The following is a 20,770-nucleotide window of genomic DNA, read 5'->3' on the forward strand; positions in this document are numbered from 1 at the left end:
GGAGTTACATGGTGTGGCTGTAGGAAAAGCTGTTTCCTTCTGTGAAGGGGGGGGTTGAGTGTGTGTTCCACTGCGTGCATGGGTGCGGTGACTAGTTGTTTGGGTACTATGTTGGCGAGGAGGGAGGTAGTGTTTGGGTCTGTGCAGTTGTCCAGGTGGAAGTTTAAGTCTCCGAGTAGGATTTAGTCTATGGAGGCGAGGGAGTGGGTGCCATGAGGTCAGTGATGGTGTCTGTGAAAGGAGTGTGGGGGATGGGCAGCCTATAGAAGAGGGTTCCACAGAGTCGTTTGAGGGTTAGTCTGGATCTTGCATCCATCGGGTATGACAGTGGCGAAGTCAGGTACGGAGTTGGGGTTGGTCCAGGTTTCTGTTAGGAAGGTGACATCGGGTGAGTAGGTGTTGAGTAGGTCCCAGATTTCTGTGGCGTGCTTGTGTAGGGAGCATAAATTGAGGATGCAGTTGAGTGGTTTAGTGTGAGGTGAAGTCCGGAGGCTGGGGGCTGCTGCTGGGGTGCAGCAGTGGCTGAAGGTGCGGCAGCAGTGTAGACAGGAGAGAGCTGGGAGTTGTTGTTGCATCCAGGGTTGAGAGGGTAGAGGGTGCTGGAGTCATAGTTGAGGCGGGTCATAGGACCAGGTTCCCTGACGCTGGTCGCAGCTGGGTATAGATGGGCACAAGCAGCCACACAGCAGCCACGAGAAAGTAGGGATTATGAGGGGGCGGGTCAGCTGGGAGGCTGGCACATGAAGGACACACTCGGAGAGTAGGCACACTGACCAGGCCAAGCCATAGCAAACAGTTATGTCCTATGGGTGAGCACCCCAGGACATAGCAGGAGCCAGCCCTTCGGTGTGGCGACCCCCTGGGCTATCTATGTCTCCAAGAAGGGGGCCATGTGTCCCCCCCTTTTTTAATTTTGGGCCACAGAGCTTGTGGTCCCTGGGGCTGCGGAGGGCCGCTTAGCCCCCCACTCAATATAAGAAAACCATCAGGGAGGTGGCGGTCCCCTGGGCTGTGGGGGGTCGGCACTGACCCCCCAATATTTATAATTAAAGACCCAGGGAGATGGCAGCCCCTGGGGCTGTGGGTGGTTCACATGGCCTCCCACAAAATGTTCCCATTAAGATCTGGGGAGTTGGTGGTCCCCAGGAGTGGGACGGTCTGAGAAGGTCCCCCCATGTAAAAACAAATAGGCCCTGGGGAGGTGGTGGTGGTCCTCGGGCAGCAGAGGAGGCCATACGGGCCTCCCCCGCATTAATTATAAAGAAGGCCCGGGGAGGTAGTGGCCCACATGGCATAATAAGCCCTAGAGGGGGGACCTGTCCCCCCTCCTTTATTTGCATAATGCCTCTGGGATCTGGTCTAGCCGGGTGTTGATAATTAACAAAGCACTGGAGTACACTTTGTTTTTATTTTACCAGTTTCGGTCAGATCCATAGATCCTGCCCAATTGTTTTTTTAGGATTTGTATGGCCCTGTGGGGACCCCCAAGAGGCCTAAAGGTTCAGGGTGTTTCTACCCCACCCCCTTTTCTTTTCCTTTTATTCTGTGACCCGGTTCAACCGAGTCACAAGATGGCTACCAACACTTCCTGGTTTGTGGTCTTAACAGCCAATCAGATCTCAGCAAGAGATCGTGAAGGGTCGCAGATCCTCTGCGTTCCTATCTATACAACTGAAAATTTCTTTAAATAACTCTGCAACTACTGAATGGATTTACACCATTTAGCAAAAAGGATTGCTGCCTGGACCAACAGCCACCTTTCTGCCAAATATGGTGTAATTCTGTTCAGCATTTCGGTCTGTAGCCTTGTCTAAATTTCCTACGGAAATTAACATGGGAAAATGCATTTTGGGACCCCCCCCCTTTCTTTGGCCCACCTCTTGACAGATCACCTTGAATTTTCAAAGACAGCAGCTTAAGTGAGTGGCAAACTAGGTTTGAAAATTTCGTGAGGATTCGGCAAACTATGCCAAACTTATTGGTAAATGAAAAGACTCTATTCCTATGGAAACTACATCCGAATTATAATTACCTACCTGCAACTGCAAGTAGGTAGTTATAGTTGGGACCTAGTTTCCATAGGAACAACGTTTTTTGACTCGGCTGTAACTTTGGCGTAATTTGACCAATCTTCCTGACATTTCCAAAAAAAAGTGTCAAGGTAGGTTCTATGTGTCATAGAAAGTTTGGGGGTGATCCGTACAGTGGTGAATGAGAAATTGGAGCATAAAACAAGGGTGCATTTGTAATGTTAAATTCCCATAGGAACCTTGTTAGACCTGGCATCTTTGGCATGGTTACCCCTGACTTTTTGCCTCTACCGCCTGTATTTTTGATGCTATGCTGGATTTCGTTTTTGCTGGTTTAGATGCTTTGGGCACTTTGCCACTGCTGACCAGTGTCAAAGTGCAAGTGCTCCCTTGGTAAATTGTTATATTGATTGGTTATCCATGATTGGCATATTTGTTTCACCTGTTAGCCCCTAGTAAAGTGCACTGGGTGTGCCAGGGCTGGTGATTCAAATGCTACTAGTGGGCTGCAGCACTGATTGTGCCACCCACAGGAGTAGCCCTAAAATGATGTCTTAGGCCTGCTTGCAGTGCCTATGTGCAGTCCAGGACTGCCATGTCGACCTGGCCAGTGCAACCACTGACCAGGCCTTATTCTTCCCTTTCTGTACATGTCAGGCATCCCTATGGTGGCCCTAGGTACCCCCCTGGGCTGGGTGCAGTGTATCTGAAAGGTAGGGCATGGTCTGAGGTGTGTAACATGCCCTGGTAGTGAATTACAGCTATTTTCGTTTTTCACTGCTGAGAGGCTATCTTGCTCATAGGACAGAATGGGGGAGGCTGTTTACATGCCTATCTTCCCATAAGGGCAAGATGGAAAATCCAAGTTTGGTATCTCTGCGTTCAGAATTTAATTATACATCTTTTTAGCAAGATGGTTTTTAAATTCACTGTGTGAGAATAGCACTTTTTAGAAAGTAGCTATTCTCCTGTTTAACCTTCCTGTGTGCCTGTGTGCTGGTTGGCTGACTGGTGTCATGTGATGGGCTAGGTGGCTCCAGGAGTCTGGATGAGTCTGCAGCAGGGTGAATAGGGAGGTCTGCTTTAGATGGGTGGGAGGAGTAGCCCCTGGGTTTGAGTAGGGCTGCCTCTGCCAGCACAATGCTGGCTCCACCCCCTGCTGGCCAGTCTGAGGACTCTGCCTCTGCCAGCACAAAGAAGGCTCCACCTCCTGCTGAGCGTCTAACGACCCTGCCCCTCACTCTGAAAGGAACCAGGTGCTCCAGAGCAGAGCACACCCATGAACCGGTTTGAGCAGGGGAATCCCCCCACTGAAACAAAGAGAGACAAAGACTTGGAGGGGTATAAGAAGAGGACCCCAGACACCTAAACTTTAGATCACTTTGGAACTAGGAAGGAACCTCTGCCAAGGAGAAAGCTGAAAAGAACTGAAGAGGAGAAGACTGTCTGCTTGCTGTTTTGCTTTGCTGCCAAGGAGAGGGGAAGGACTTTGCTGTGTCCCCTTCTTTTGATTCTGATCTCCAAGGGCCTGAGAAGAGCTGGCTCCCTGTTAAGAAGTCCCAGGAACAAAAGGACTTCACCACCAGCTCCCCTGGAACTCTGCTGAGGGACTTCTGACCTGCCTTGGAGTGCTTGCCCAGTCTTGGGGCCTCAGGAGGTCGTTTTGCTGTGTTTGGGAGCTGGGAAGCAGAAGCGTGAAAAAGAGTAACTGGTACCCAACGCATCATCCGATTGCGTGTCGCAAGAACGAGAGTGCGAGGAGAATTTCATCACGGCGTCATCGCAGCACCCGGAGTCCCCGCATCGCCGAGTGCGTCGAGCATCGTTCCGGTGCGAGAAGATTCCTGCAATGTGAGGGTCGTCACAGAACCAGTTTGCGGGCCGCACCACTGCTGGTGCGTGAAAGTATCCAGTCGCTGCGTGTGTCGACGCAGAGTCCCATCCCGTGACGCATCAAGGGTTGCAGTGCCAGAAGTCAACGCCGCGCCGCGCACCGCGACGCATCGAGGGTTGCAGCGCCACAAGTCAGCTCTGCGCCGCGCATCGTGCCGCATCGGAGATCGTCGCATTGTACCTGTGCGTGAAGCTTCCCCCTAAGAAACCTATGCAACGAAAGCCAAAGTCATCGCATCCTCCCCCTACAGATCGGAGCCGGCGCATCCACCTCTGCTGCGTGAAGCAGGGCTGCTGCAAAGCCTCCCCAAGATCTCAGGAGTATCGCGTCGCCTTTGCCATCTTCCTTGTTATAGCTTTTGGGAACCTTATCGCAACTTCAGGTACTGTTGGGCACGAGAGTGTCGCATTTTGTGCATTGAGAGTCGCATTGTGCAGGACACTGACTTTTACATCCTGGAGTCCTTTCTGCAAACTCTTGAACTATCTTTAAGGTAATCTTTTTAATTGTATGTTGGTTTTTCTGTAGTATTTGGTCTTGTGAAGTTTTTATTAAAGATACCTTATTTTTCTAAAACTGGTGTGGAGTAAATTTGTGGTGTTTTCACTGTGTTACTGTGAGTGTTGGTACAAATACTTTACACATTGCCTTTGATAGCCTAGACTGCTCAGGCCAAGCTACCTAGAGGGTGAGCAGGGGTTATCTTAACAGTGTATCCCCCTTTCCCTGACTAGAAGCAAGGGTCCCTACTTGGACAGTGGTACCTACCCTGCCAACTAGAGACCCCCAGATCTAACAAACCTTTAACCACATGCACAGCCTAAACCGCTGATCAGACTTACACTAAATTTGGCAGGGAGGTAGATGTCGGGTCAAGTAAGTGCCTTTTGCCTATTTGGTATAAATCTGTTTAGTAGTTTTTGAGAAATGTAAGTTTAAAATTATAGTGATATCTCTGGCCGCAGATATTTTGCGATTAATCTTGGTTGCATGTGCCAGCGGGAATGCTCCGATTGGCTGCACGCAACCTGAATAGAAAGTTGCGGCTGCCATTTTATCTATCAGGAATGGTTCCTGGGGCTGAAAATCTGTGCGAAAGCCCACATAAGGGGTCAGGGTTGAGACCCTCAGTGCTGCCACCCATGTACCATTGCGGGGACATCGCGACTATCAGCGTTGTTGTGAATATTAGTGAAAATATAACAAAATATCAATGAATCATTAATATGCATTGTTATAGAGATATTGAGATATTGATAATGTTTTTATAGAGTTATTTATATAGTGAGTTACCTACTATGATTTTTTGTGTGGTGGTGGCTAATTAATTCCTGCTTTTGTTTTCTGCTGTCACGACACAACTGCGGGGATAGTATTGACCGACTTCATTGCAATCTCCAGCTTCACTGTTAAAATAGGTTTTAGAGATGGTTGTTCAAGAAATACATGAGTTTGAAGTGTACAGTAATAAGCCTCACGTGTGTAAAATGCTGTAATGTGTGTATATATGTGTTTTCACTTTATGGAAAAGGCGCATTTGTCATGGTTAACAACGTCATCTTAACATCTCAAATAACCGCAAAAATGGAAAATTGGTCGCAAGATGGTTTTTAAATAACCTTAGTACAAAAGTATGAGTTTAAACATACTATGAAAGAAGTATGTATATACTAATATGTGTAGGGCAATGTGCAGTATGGATGTTATAACATTGTTTTTGGATGTGTTGGTGGTCATTAAATGTCTTCTTTTGTTTTCCGCTTCGCGACGTGTCCGGTGGAATCGCGATTACCGATGTCATCGCAATCTCCGGAGTCAACATGAAAATATGAAATGGGTTTTAGAGATGCTTTTTATAGAAATGCTCTAGAAAAAAAAGATTTTAGAGAATACTGTATGAAACCCCTAGTTTGTAATATACTGAAATATGTGAGGATATATGTGTTTTAGACTTTATGTAAAAGGCACGATGGTCACTGTTAACAACGTCATTGCGATATATCAAATAACCGTGAAAATGGAAAATTGGTCTGAAAGATGGTTTATAAAGAAGCTTAGAAAAAGAATATGAGTTTAAACATGGTTTGAAAGTAGTATGTATATAGTAATATGTGTAGGGCAATGTTCAGAATGGATTGTTTTACTTATTATTTTTGGATGTGTTGGTGGTCATTGGATGTCTGCTTTTGTTTTTTGTTTTCACGAAGAGTCTGCGAGGATGGTGACGTCATTGAAGATCCTGAAAAACTAAAGTAAAGAAAACCTTTAGAAAAAAAATTCACAATATTTTGGGTGCCAGGGTGGCTCTAACAAGAGCCATTGTGTTGGTTGTGTGTATATAGCTGCCATACATAAGACCAGATGCAGAGATTCAGGTTACTTAGAAACACCCTGTTGGCTTCATCTATAAAGTACACTGCATCATATCTATAGATTCCATACATTTCAAAATGCAGATTGTTGTTATAGATACAGCCCATGCAATAGTCTCTGAGGAATTCAGAAACAGTTTTATTAACATGTTTCTTGGCTTTGTCAATCTCTGGACAGAATTGATTTGACCACTTCCATTTCTGTCTTTGGCATATATTAGAGTACACCAAGACAGTGTGAGGGAAAAGCAGCATCAGTTCTGCAAAGGATTCTTTCATTATGATGTCCAGTCCTACCCCCAATGTGCCTAGGTAGTTGCCACCACAGTGCACAATCATGAGGTGAGGAGCTTGGGAACCCACAATATATTTAACCACAGCCAGCAACTGATGAAACTTTAACCCTCTCTGGCCAAACAACATATTCTACTAAATATTTATAGTTAAACTTTATTTAAAAAATGTCTTTAAGTGTATTTTTCAGTATGTGAAATACATTTACTGATGACAGAACCTCCACTGTAAATGCAACAATGTTGTGCCTATTTACAAAATTATTAAAAATAAAACAAGTTATTAATTTGTTTTTCTGATAAGCACATGAAATCAAAATATGAGTGGTGTATTATAGAAATATAATACACAATATCAAATTAAGGAAAGAAAGTATGAAAATATTAGAGGTTCACCTACAAAAATTGGATATTAAAATTAAGAAATAGAATTTTAAAAAACTTTACAAATTTAAAAAACCAAAGAATACAGATTATAGTTAACAATCAGCACTTAAAAAACCTTAGGAATTCACTGAAAAATACTAAGATTACAGGGTGGTTACAGCTAGGAAACAGAATTAAAAAAACCTTAGATATGCATTGAAAAAACCAAAGGTTATAGGGACATTATAGTTAGGTTGACATTTCAGAAATTCAGCAGTTATAGTTAGCTGAGCTAACTATAACTCGCACCCCAGGAATGCACTGCTTATGACCTCACATATTACATCACTCATGACATGGTCAGTCACTGATGACATCGCAAATGACATCTCAAATGACATCTCAAATGACATCACTGATGACATCACTGATGGCATCATTAACAGAATCTTTGACACAGCCACTCACACCCCCATGTAGCCTTTCATACACCCACTGCAACTAACACACTAACTTTCTCGAAACCATTGACACACCCATACCAGTACTTACATACCCAGTCAATGATTCATAGGTCTACACACACATCCACTCAGTCATTGTGAGAAGGTGGTTCTGACCATCTGAGCCACATGGATTTTTCGCTTTTTGAACACCTGATTTGTGAACTTTTACTGTGGGAGAGCCTCATAGGCTGGGACTTACCCATAGTAAACTCATGATAAAATGGACTGCATGTGGATTTCACTGGTGTCCACCTTGTGAGATAAGGTGGCTGTGCTGCAGCCAGGGTAAGGGGCACCAGACTGGTTTCATATAGATATGTGTGCACATGTGTGTGCACCCATGTAAGGGATGTGTGGGGGGGAATCCTGTTGTGCGCAGCCTAGGAGCTGGTGCAGATAGAATGGTGTGGAAGGGACTATACAGAGTTGGGTGGTGACCTGGAAAAGGCCTTATAATGTGGGAAGGCACATGTAAGGGATAGTCAGTGTGCTTTACTGTTTCACTGTAGGAACACTCAATTATTCTCCTAGGGACACAGAGACCACATTGGGTAGTTTCAGTTCCCTAGGGCCTACAAACTCCAGGCATGCACCAAAGTACAATGTAAGTTGTGTAAAAATATATTTTGCTGAGTCTAAAGTCATATTTGTACTGCTTATGGGTCATCCAGAAATGTCATATCCCTATGACTCAGCTCAGATACAGAGCCCGGCCGGGTGTGACCCTGCCCATCTGGATTAACTACCTTCCTCCCCACACTGTAGCATCAGACGCCTAGCCCTTCTCTGCAATCATTCCCAAGGGTCAATGTCTTCTCTTCAAGAGGGAGAGCTGGGGTGAAACTGCAGGGCATCAATCAGCAGCTGTCACCTGGCGCCAGGCACCAGGCCAGCTCCAGGCCAGGGCCATGAAGTCAGCAACGGGTGAAAGGGGCTTTTCAGAGACCATGTGGCATGAGACCCCTGGATAACACCATCTTGAAGTATCCCAGATGCCTGTGCGGGAAGGAGGGATGAGGGGCAGAGAGGTGTCACTGCAGGATAGGGCAGAATTACCTTCCTGCCAACCCCCTCCCATTTTTCTTAAAAGGTCTTGCAGAGGCAGAGGCGCTCTCTCTGGGATGTGGTCTTGCTGAGGAAGACTGGTGCTGGAGACTGGCACCATGGGCAGTTGGAAATAAGAACCCCTTGACTGCCCCAGGACTCTGGACTGCGCCTTTGAGTGAGTCCAGGGCCAGTAAGAGGAAGCCCGGGGAGTTTGCACAGGGAGAAGACAGGCCCAGAGGGAGATCCAGGTGAAGGGCCGGTGCAGGGAGCCAGTGAAGACAGCTCCTTTCTGAGTTCACACTCTTGGAGGCCAGGAGAGTGCTGAAAAGAGCTCTAGCTGGCTAAGGCTGGCCACAAGGAGCAAGAGGAGGCCAAGATTGTCGAAATCAGCCCCACTGGGCCGAGATATGACCCCCAGATTGTAGGCGACTTTTAATCGGACTGACAATGAAACACATGGGGCTTCGCCGCCGGTCTCCAATGTGCCCCCGGGGTGGGTCAGGTCCTGGGGGCTTCCCTTAGAAGAAGGTGATGCCGAGGAGTGCCGTTGCACCATGTGAATGTCAATCAATCAATCAATCAAGGCAATCTTAAGCGCACTACTCACCTGTGAGGGTCTCAAGGCGCAGGAGGAACAGCAGTTCCGTTCAGTTGAAGAGCCAGGTATCAGGGACCAAGCTCTTAATTCTGGGCCCACATGAGGTAAAAATGGGGAGCGCCGTCGTGCTCCTCATGAAATGGCCCCCAGGGGCTACCCAGGGACCAGACAAAAATAAAGCCGGGGAGCGCTGTCGTGCCCCTGTGAAGCCATTTCAGGGGCCCGGGACTCCATCTCTGGGTCCTGCTGAAGAGGAAGCCGGGAAGCACCGTTGCACCCCCCTGGACTAAGGGCCCAGGACCCCATCTCCAGGACCCACAGAAGAAGAAGTCAGGGAGCACAATCGCGCTCCCCTTGACAGTCGCAGGGGCACAGGACCCTTTACTGGGCCCCGGGCGTTTGCAGAGAGATGAGGGGGGAGTGTCGCCACTCTCCCCCCACAGAAAGAAGAAGGAGGAGAGGGGGAGTGCCATTGCACTCCCCGAGGCCCGGCCGACCCGCTGCAGCATCCATGTCTGCATGCAGGATAGGGCAGACCAGAATGAAAGGCCGGCTCCCACGACAGCACCTGAGGGTGCTACCCAGGCAGGGAGCCGGCGAGAGCAGCCGGGGGTTGGGTCCCCAAGTAGCTCTCCATCTTACCTGCATGCGGGGTGCCCGGGTTCGACTTGCCCCCGAGAAGTATTGAAGTGGGGAGACCCTCCCATCAGAGTCAACGCTGCTCTCCCCGGAACAGCCGGAGAGTCGCTGCTCAGATATCACACTCTTGAGGAAGAGCACCCCATAATGCCTTGCAGGGCATGGTGATGTATGCAGGAAAAATGGCTAGTTTTCAGTCTGTGGTGGAATAAAGGGTCACCACCATTTGAATGCCAAGGTGCCGGGGGAACTGCAGGAGCATGCAGACTCTCCCAGCACAAACATAGAATATCCTCACCCTCAGTCTCTGGGGGATTTCAATGAAAACATCCCTCAAGGGTTATTCATGTTTTTTCAAGCCTACCTAATGATGGAACTTTTGCTCTTCAGCTGGGAGCTGATGCTTAGGATTACACTGAGGTATGAGAGGCTGAACATGGATTGTCTTCGTGGAAACATACCCTAGACATGGAAAGGTGTAATTTCACAGGTGGTGCATTTAAGAATGGTGTTCCTTTATGGGGAGTGGAAGTCACATGTAATATGTGAAGTGATAATTAAATTGGAAATATGTTGCTAGGCATCCTAGCCAGGGTGCCTGGTTGTGATTGTGTAGCCCTGTGATTATCAATGACTTGCATGTTGCATGTTACTAGATATGACAGGTACCCCTCATTCCAAAATATGCTTAGACATGTATACTTTCTACTGCATTAGTTGAACAACCAGACTGTCAGCCCCTTTGATTTAAATGTCTATATTGCATGCTCAGTATGAGATGCTCTCAGTCGTGGTTATGTGTCTCTATGGCAGATGTTCCCATTATAAATGCTTGTTGAAATAATGGGGTGGGCTGCCACTGGGATAGTGCCAGTGGGAAGGGCCCTCACTCCAAGTTATGGTCATGTGTGGGCAAGATGATGTTCATACATGTGAGTGGTTGTACTAGATACCCCTGCTGTGGGACGGGAGGGGAAGGGATGTTATGCAATGCCAAGAAGTATTTCCAACAGTTTATGTATGTTTATAAATTGACGCATAGCATTGAGTAGTGTGTGTAATAAATGTACTCTTCCTTTTTATAAAGAAAAGTACAGACTGGACAATCAATTATTGAGTGTTATTTCTGCGTACCTGTAAATGGCGATTACTATCCCACACCACCTCCCTTGAGTAAGTCTTAGACTGCTCTGCAAAGCTACCCTCTGAGAGTCAAGTGCTACAATGGGGTGTTTGGTTCCCAGTGAAGGACAAATGTAGACCTATTATTTGTGCAGGCCTCACAACTAATGTCTCGTTTTCCAACAGTCACCCATACAGCCTCTAGTATACCAACTCACTCACTAATTCAGTCACTTATATATCCACTCATACAGCTGCTCACACACTGTCAGTCACTCATAGAGCTACTCACACACCTACTCACTCACCTATTGATCTAATCAGACAGCCATTTACTCATCTATACACTTATACATACACTCACTCACTTATTCATACAGATACTGATGTATAATCACTCACCAATAAGGACCCTCACACACTCACTCACTAACCCATACAGCCACTGTCACAATACCTCACTCACACATACAGTCACTGATATACTCCAACACTCACCCATCTACCACTGACACATCTATTCACTCACCAACATAGACACACTCAGTCACTTAAACAACTCTTCACCTACCCACACAGACACTAATACACCCATACAGGTAGTCAAACAAACAATCAATCACCCTCGCAGCCCCCTCCCAAAAGAAAATCAAGACTGGCCAGGTCCCGGGATGGGGTCCCCAGGGCCATAATTAGAATCAGGAGGGAGGGCCACTTGGCCCCCTCCAAAAATAAACAAATAATAAAGTCTGAACAGGCCTCGGGAGATGGGCTCCCCGGGGCCAATAGTAGCCCAGGGAAGGGGAACCATGCGGCCCCCTCCCATATATATATATATATTCACTGAAAAAACCATAGGTTTCAGGGGTGTTATAGTTAGCTGGACTTTTCACTTGTACAAAACCATTGAAATTCCCCCGTTATAGTTAGTTCAGCTAACTATAACTCGCGCGCCCGCAATGCACTGCTGATGACGTCACATATTACATCACTCATGACATGGTCAGTGACATCACTCATGACATCACTGATGACATCTCAAATGACATCACTGATGACATCACTGATTACATCATCCAGTGAATGTCTGTTTTTCTGAAAATTAAATATGTTTTATATATGTATATCTCAAGGTCGATGGAAGAATAAATGGGTATATAAGTGTCTAAATGGATGATTTGTTTTTGAAAAATTGATTGTGTAACTGACTGATTAAGTGTATCATAGTGAATACATGGCTTAGTGAGTAATGTTTAAATATGTAAATATCTGTATCAGTCTCTCACTTTGTGTATAAGTGGCTGCATGGGTTGGTGAGTAGCTACATGGGTGTCTATATAGGTTATTAGTTGTTTTTTTGAGTATCAGTCTGAGTGTCTGCATGGTTCGGTGGGGGTATTACGAAGTGCATAGGTGCATGAATGAGTGACTCACTGTTTGTATGTGTTGAAGACAGCATGTGTGCAGGACTGTATGGGTGGATGAGTGTGTGTATGGGTGTCTTAGTGAGTGAATGACTGTCTCAATAGGGTCTTTATGAGAAACTACATATGTTTTAAACTAGTATATGTGACTATTGGTGTATATAAGTGAGTATAAGTGAGAGTGAGAGATTGAAAGAGTTCCTGTATGAATAAGTATGTGTTTCTATAAGTGATTGTTTAAAAGACTAGGGGGCAGATTTATGACGACTGGCGCATCCCTGCATATCAGCAGGGATGCGCCAGTTATTATGCGCCACAGCTGCGCCACCATGGATGCGCCGCATTTATAATGCGGCGCACCATGGGGCAAAAACGGCACAGATGCGTGACGCATCTGTGCCGAAAAGTGGCGCATTGCTGGAGTTGCGTCGCAAGCGCGACGCAGCTCCAGCAATGATCTGGGGGGCCCTATCTCTACAATGCTGCGTCAATCCTTACGCCTGCTTCAAGCAGGCGCAGGGTTTTGACGCAGCATGGGTCTAAAAGTGACTGAGTGAAATCTTGTAGATTTCACTCAGCCACTTTTAGGAGGCGTTCCTGCGCCGGAACGCCCCCACCTGCCCTGGAACGCCTACATGTGGCGCAGGGCTTTACAACGTGACGCATCTGGGAGATGCGTCACGTTTGTAAATACCCCGCACCATGGCGCAGGATTTGCGCCGCTGCTGCGTCACAAAAGTGACGCAACAGCGGCGTAAATGAGGCGCAAGTCAAACATAAATCTGCCCCTAAGTATGTGTAAGTTTCCGTGGAAGTAAGTGTGGTGGTGTGTGTATAACTGTATATGCAAGTAAATGTATGTTTGATTCTCTATTAGCATGAGTGACTATGTGTGTGAGTAACTCTATGTATGAGTGGCATTGTGTAACAGGATGCATAGGTGTATGAGTACATATGATGAGTGAGTACATGTATGAGTGACTGTATAGGACTGTTGGTGAGTGAGTGGATGTGTATGTGGATCTTAGAATTACTGAAGAGGTTGTTGTAACTGGTATTGGTATGTCCATTGTTTTGAAAATTTTAGTCTCTATTTTTGAATGTGTGTATCAAAGGTTATATTAGGGTGAGAGGAGGTCTGCCACTCTATCACAAGGATGATGTCATCAGTGATGTCATCAGTGATGTCATTTGAGATGTCATCAGTGATGTCATGAGTGATGTCACTGACCATGTCATAAGTGATGTAATATGTGACGTCATCAGCAGTGCATTGCGGGCGCGCGAGTTATAGTTAGCTGAACTAACTATAACGGGGGAATTTCAATGGTTTTGTACAAGTGAAAAGTCCAGCTAACTATAACACCCCTGAAACCTATGGTTTTTTCAGTGAATTTCTGAGGTTTTTTAAATGCTAATTCCTAACTATAACGTGCCTGAAACCTATGGTTTTTTCTGTGAATTTCAAAGGTTTTTTAAATGCTAATTTCTAACTATGCCTACAGAGATAGGACATGTGAAAAAAGAAGAAAAAATGCACAGAAAGAAAAAAAAGAAGTGCAGAAAGAAGCAACAGAAGTCCTCAAAGACGAAGAAAAGTGCAGGAAGAAGGATAACGTGCAGAAAGAACAAAAAGAAGAGCAGAAAGAATCCTTGTTGCAAAATCATCCTGTAACTTTTTCAGACGGATACTGGTGGTAACTGAGTCTGACTAACCAGTCCTAGAGCCAGTGCTATGTTAAAAGACACTTAGAATACAGTGAAAACACCTACATACACTAGGCAACATTATGCGTTGGGTTCCCCCTGTGATTAGCATGACCTCCTCTGTAAGCCCCTAGTATATAATAGGGCAGGGGGATTAAAACTACCCCTTAAAACAGGCCACAGGGCGTTTTTGCACATGTTAACTCAGGCCCCGTCTCCTCCCTTCACCACTGTGTAAACACGCCCTGTGTCCGTTTTTAGTTGGGAGATTAAGTTCATTTGAATCCTGAGGGTCCCTAGGGTCCAACTAGCCCACTAGGTACCTCCAGTAAGTGCCACAGAGCTGCGTTGCAGAGAGGTGTAAAAAGTGGCACAGCCTGGACCCCCTCTCTGCAATGCAGCTCAGTGGCGCTTACTGGAAGCACTTGGTGGGCTAGTTAGCCCCCAGGGGCCCTCAGTATTGAAGGGAAATTATATCCCCAATTTAAAACATGCCATTGTGTGTGTTTGCACACGTCATCTCAGGCCCCGTCCCCTCCCTTCACCACTGTGTAAACGCGCCCTGTGGCTGTTCTAAGTTGAGAGATTAAGTCCCCTTGAATCCTAAGGGTCCCTAGGGTCAAACTAGACCACTAGGTACCTCCAGTAAGCACCACAGAGCTGCGTTGCAGAGAGGTGTAAAAAGGGGCTTGGCCTCAGAACACCTGTCTGCAGCGCAGCTCCCTGGTGCATACTGGAGATGTCTGTTGGGCTAGTTGGCCCTCAGGGACCCTCAGTATTGAAGAGGAATTAATTCCCCAACTTACAACTCGCCAGGGGGCACGTTTGCAGAGTGCTGCAAGGAGGGGGCGTGGCCTCCGGCACGATGCCAGTCTTTTATTTATTTTAATTTTTTAAGAAGGGGGGCTGTGTGGTTCCCCTTCTTATTCTAATTTATTGGCCCTTTTGACCCCATCCCCCAGGGCCTGTCTCCTAATTATATTTTTTTACCCCAATCCCCAGGGCCGGCCACTGTTTTTTAATATTTTAAAAAAATATATATTTATAGACACACCTAGGACATGCTGGACAAACCGTACGTACCTATCACCATGACGATTTGCGTGATATTCATTAAAAGGCGACTATGCATGCAATTAATCCACGTGGAATGTATTTACACCACTAGTGAAGCTCTGACATGTCTGATGCTCTACCGTGCCTAATCCCGGTAGACACCCTTGTCGTTTATTTATACAAACATGGGTAGCTATTGACGGGCACATTTAATACACATGCACACCAAGCCATTCAAAGGGGATTCGACAAAAATTCGACAAAAACTATGCAAGAAACCCCCCTCACAGTTAATAAAACACACATCCACTGCCGGATGTGTAATACTTTTTATTTTACTCTCTGGAAAGGGGACGAACATCACTTGCGAGTCACAGCGCGCTCCTGACAGAGCCCAATGCTGTGTTACACCCACCATTGCCTGCCGAGTGCCACACACCTCTGTATTGTATTCCACTAGCTAGTGCATATGCTATGACACTCTCTAGCCCATGTGCACTGTAACACCACCCCGTGAAAATGTCATGCCACACTTGTCTTCGCACGGGTTATATTGCCCCATCTAACGTGCCTTCCTCGATGCCTATGTTATAACGCACAGTGCTATGCCATACATATTACAATTTGGGATCCATATCTTTGTCACAGTGCATATGCAACGTTACACTCCCCAGCACATATTTTATATTACAACTTTAGAGACTAGTTAGGTTACACAACACTGCCCTGTGCATATTACACTCCAAGGCGCAAAACGCATAGCACACGCTAGTGCCTGTGCTATCTCGCGCTCTCCAATGAATCTGTCATTGCGCACAATGTATTGCATATTATATTTCACGCCTGGTTCATCTTATATCACACTTTTTGGTGCATAGTTTATACCATACACTATATCTAGTTTTCATTTTCAATCGTGCTCTCAGGACTATGTTCTATATAACACTGTGTTCACCTACCCTTTTCACGGGCATTACATTTTGCGATAGGGGGTGGAGGGTCAGGGGGTGTTTTTGCCAAGTGAGCCCGGAGTCACAGTCACTAACGTCTTCTTCTTCCTGAATAAAAGTGAGATTATGCTGCATACTTGTTCATATTTTAAGTAGTTTGCACAGACAAAATGTTTTAAAAACAATAAAGTTTCTAATACCCGCCTTCTCTGAACAGTTAGCTTGCTGCCCCATCCCCCTCCTCCCTATCCTCTGTTGTGTGAATCCATGGACTAGCCTCCTCCCTCCTGCCATGCATGGTCTGATGTGCTGCCACTGCCCTCAATTTAGTATGATGTACCAGTCCACTCCTCCTGCCCTCCATTGCCCAATTCTATGCCCCATCATTGACCTCCTGCTTAAACTCTGTGCTTAGCTTGCTGCCCCTATTCTCCTTCCCCCTGCCCTCCGATGTCTTTGTGCATGCCCCTGCTCCATCCTTTTTGCCCACCATGTCCCATGGACCTGCCACTCCTATCTACTCTGAGTGTTCTGTTGAGCTGCCACTCCCCTCCCACCTGCCTAGCATTGTCAGATGACTGTAACCTGTCCCTGCCACCTCCACCCTGCCTGTCCACATGCCATGCCTCTATCCTCTTCCTCCTGTCCTACATGGTCCATTGTACTGCCACACCCTTCTGCCCTCCCTGGTCTGTTGTGCTGCAACTGCTCCTCCTGCCTGCCCCGTGTGGTCTGTTGTGAGGCCCCTTCCCCTGAACTTTCTTGTCTGTGCACAGGTCCTGACCCTCCCTTCTATCCTCCATCGTCCTTTGTGCATGCCCCTGCACCCTCCTTCTTGCCCATCATAGCCATTGTGCTGCCACTAACCCTCCCACTTGCCATGCATGGTCTTCTGTGCTGCCATGGCCCCTCCCACCTTCCCTGTGTGGTCAGTTAGCTGCCCCTGACCCCCTCCCACCTTCCCTCCATGGTCTGTGTGTATGCCATCACAGTCTCACTGTTGCTCTTCATGTTGTGTCTTGCTTCTAGTGCCCATCCTGCCTGACCTCCATGGCCATCTTGCTGCTCCTGCCCTGCCCCCTTGCCCCCAGCCCTCTGTTTACATGTGCAGACCCCTACTCCCTCCCTCCTGGCTTGTCTGTTCCATTGTAATGCCCCTGATCCGTCCCTCCTGCCCTTTATGGTCTGTTATGCTGCAGCCTTCTCTCCTGTCTGTCCATTATGGTCAGCTAGCTACCATTGCCTCTTGCCCCTCTGTTCTCTGTTGTCCATGTGCATGGTCCTGTCCCCTCCCTCTTGCTTTCTATGGATTGTTGTGCTGCACTCCCGTCCTGCATGCCCTGTGTGGTGTATTGTGCTGCTGCAAACCCTGATGCCTGCCCTGCAGGGTCAGTTTGGTGCACCTCTCCATGTCTCTCCTGTCCTCTGTTATCCAAGTCCATGTCCCTATCCCATTTCCTTCCATGATCCAATGTACCATACTTGCGAACATTTTGAACTTGGTAAGAGGGAGATTTTGAAAAAAAACTGGGGTATTGATTTTCCCCTTTGAGTTACATTGAAAAAGAGGATATTGTAGACAGGAGACAGATCAAATAAAGCCCATTTGAGCTTAAAAACATTGGACGTTTCCTGGCTGAATCGGGTCTGTTGGCATGTATGGTTGTACTACCATTGCCTCTTCCTTCTGCCCACAATGGTCTATTACATTGCCACAGCCTTGAAGGAGGGTAGATTTTGTATCACAGGGGGCCCCTGGCCCGTTCTGTCCACACCTGAAGTATGAGACCCTTGTCCTTGCCCTGCCAGCCGCATTTGTAGGCCGTATTAAATTGACCAGCGGGTCCTGTGTTGCTATATAATTATCCTGAGACATCCTTACCACTCAGCCAGCATAAAACCCCTGTGTAGGCCCTTCTGTTCAATATGTAGGCCTCTTTGTTAAATTGACCATAGCTCTGCAATTTTAGTGTATAGCAGTCTGAAGGCAGGTCTGCGAGGCCTTCTGCTCCAAACTAGTAGCCCCCACCCTACCCGAGTGCTCCGTGCTCGGTATCAAAGTTCAACATCCCCCTGAAGCTGTCGACATACAGTAGGCTGCATCCTGGACTGGTACTTGCTTCCTGGGCAGGTTTCCCGCTTTTAAGGAAGTGGCAACCGCAGAGCGTCAAGTTAGGAGAACTGAGGAGATTTTATACATGAATATATTGAATTCCTGTACAATACCCATTATTTTCTGCTTGCTCTATGGAACTTACGATAAGCGATTGGCCTGAGAGACTGACCTTTTCACCCAGTCCATTGTCAGCATTAAGTGGGTAAATGACGAAATGTCTGGTAAAATCTGCAGACAAAGCTTTTGGGTAGCATACGTAGGTAGATGTAGCGTGCAAAGGAGCCCACAAAATGATATAAAAAGGGAGCACCCACAGATATCGACGGACAACCTCGCCGTCTGTATGTAGGTTAACAGGCTGTGCAGGTTTTCCCCAAGAACTGGGAGCTCTTGTCTTCCTTTGCTTAAAATGTCTTGCTCGGCTTTGCTTGAAGTATCTTATTCTATTTTACCTATATGAAATGTCATGTTATGTTTAACCATTGTTCTCTTTACTTTTGCATTTAAAAGATGTTGTATTGTAATTGCAGGAATGCTTGCTCTAAGAGTAAATGTGAGTGTCCCTAGGTAACATTTTCCTTGGTGTAACTTGTTTCTCATGATGCATTTATAGATGTGTTTTCTCTCTCTCTCTGTCAGTCCATTAATTGAGATACAGAGAATATCATGACAGCTGTATGATTATCTGGATTCTGTATTTTGTACTTTAGGTCTCTATTCTGCGGTTTCTTTGAAGTTGCATCTTCTCATTAAACTGCCATTGTATTCTGCCTCCAATTCCATGTCTCATATGTCTGTTTTCTTCATTTTTGGAGCAATCGTTCCTAGGCACCCCGGCTCAAATTAAGGTGCCCCTTTTGTCCCTGACTCACTCTCCTGCTCAGTTCTGTGGTGGCTCCCGGGGCTCTGGGGACCGCCCCTAGCTTCCTTGACCCGTAATAGATCTTCCCTCCAACAGCCTCTCTTGCAAGTCCTCTATTGTTGGTTTGTTGCCCCTGCCCCCCTTTCCACTGCCCTCCATAGTCTGTTGTGCTTCCACGGCCCTTCCTGCCTGCTCAGTGTGGTTAAATTGTTGCCTTTGCACCCTCCTACCTGCCTTCAATTTTCAGAGTCCGTGCCCCTGGCCTCTGCCTCTCAACAGTATCCTAATGAACAACTAGATTGCTAACATTCTATATTTATTACAAAAGTGTGGAGCGCCTGACATCATCTTGATGTAATCAAAACTGTAATACCTAGAGCATTCCTTTAGAAATTACATATATGAGAGGGTCTTATTGGCATCAAAATTATGGTTAGTGCTCTAAAAGACTAAAATAAGGACATATTTTCTGAGTTTTCAAATAGCGACAAAGCACTTTTAAATTATTTGTTATCTTTATGTTTTTTTATCTAGTTGACAACTTGATTAAATGTTGCACATAGGGGAGAGGATGTGGTGTTACTTCCAGAACTGCAGACTTTGCAACTGGGGAACCAGGTTAAAGTTTCTGCTTCAGCTCGACATTCTGTGATTCTGGTCAAATCACTTAGTCTCCCCATGTCTACAACCAAAATGAATTTATTCTTGTGTGATGTAACCAATGCTCATGTAAAGCACTCCAATACCTGACAAGTCTGCACTATATAACACTGCAAAAACACAAAATAATAAGTGTTTTGCACACTTCTGTCATTGGGCTATATTTGGGCTATATCTGGGTGATTTTGGGCTACATTTGGGCTCTTTTGTCTCCGGTGGCCATCTTGGGAGATTTATTTGTTATGAAGTTTCCTAATTTCCTCATGTACTGCAGTCTCCTCAGTCGGAAATGCTTTCAGTTTTTTACTTTGATTCCATCATGAAGGTATTCAGATATGTCACACATTTGCCATGAATTCTGAATGTTAGCACTCTAGTTGCTCATTAGATCACTGTAGTAAAACTACTGCTCACCATGGAAGTCTGCTCCTGGTATTAAAAGTGCATGTTTCAGTCTGCATGTCAGAATTTTTTAATGAAATAGAAGAGGATTTGAGAAGTCACTCAAAATGTGCCCTCATTTTCTTTCTTCAGCATTAATCATAATTTCTATGGCAAAATGAACCCCCTCATTGTGTTCCTTTTTAAATTAAATGTTTTAAGTGTTACCAGTTTATTCCAATCAAGATGGCTTCAGGTGTGCCATACTTTTGTCATAATGAAGACAGTAAGTGCTCTAGTTGTTTTTAAGAACATTCTTGGACATTCTGTCATTGGGCTATACTTGGGCTACATCTGGGTTATATTTGGGCTACATTTGGGCTCTTTTGTCTCTGGTGGCCATCTTGGGAGACTTATTTGTTATGAAGTTTCCTAATTTCCTCATTTACTGCAGTCTCCTCAGTAGGAAATACTTTCAGTTTTTTACTTTGATTCCATCAAGAAGGCATTCAAATGTGTCACACATTTGCCATAAAATCAGAATGTTAGCACTCTTTTTGCTCATTAGATCACTGTAGTAAAGCTACTGCTCACCAGGGAAAACTGCTGCTGGTATTGAAAGTGCATGTTTCAGTCTGCATGCCAGGATTTGAGAAGTCACTCAAAATGTGCCCTAATTTTTCTTTATGCAGCACTAATCATACTTTTTATGGAAAAATGAACCACCTCATTTTGTTCCTTTTTAAA

Source organism: Triturus cristatus, chromosome 1_1 (assembly GCF_964204655.1).
Source record: "Triturus cristatus chromosome 1_1, aTriCri1.1, whole genome shotgun sequence".
Lineage (NCBI taxonomy): Eukaryota > Metazoa > Chordata > Amphibia > Caudata > Salamandridae > Triturus > Triturus cristatus.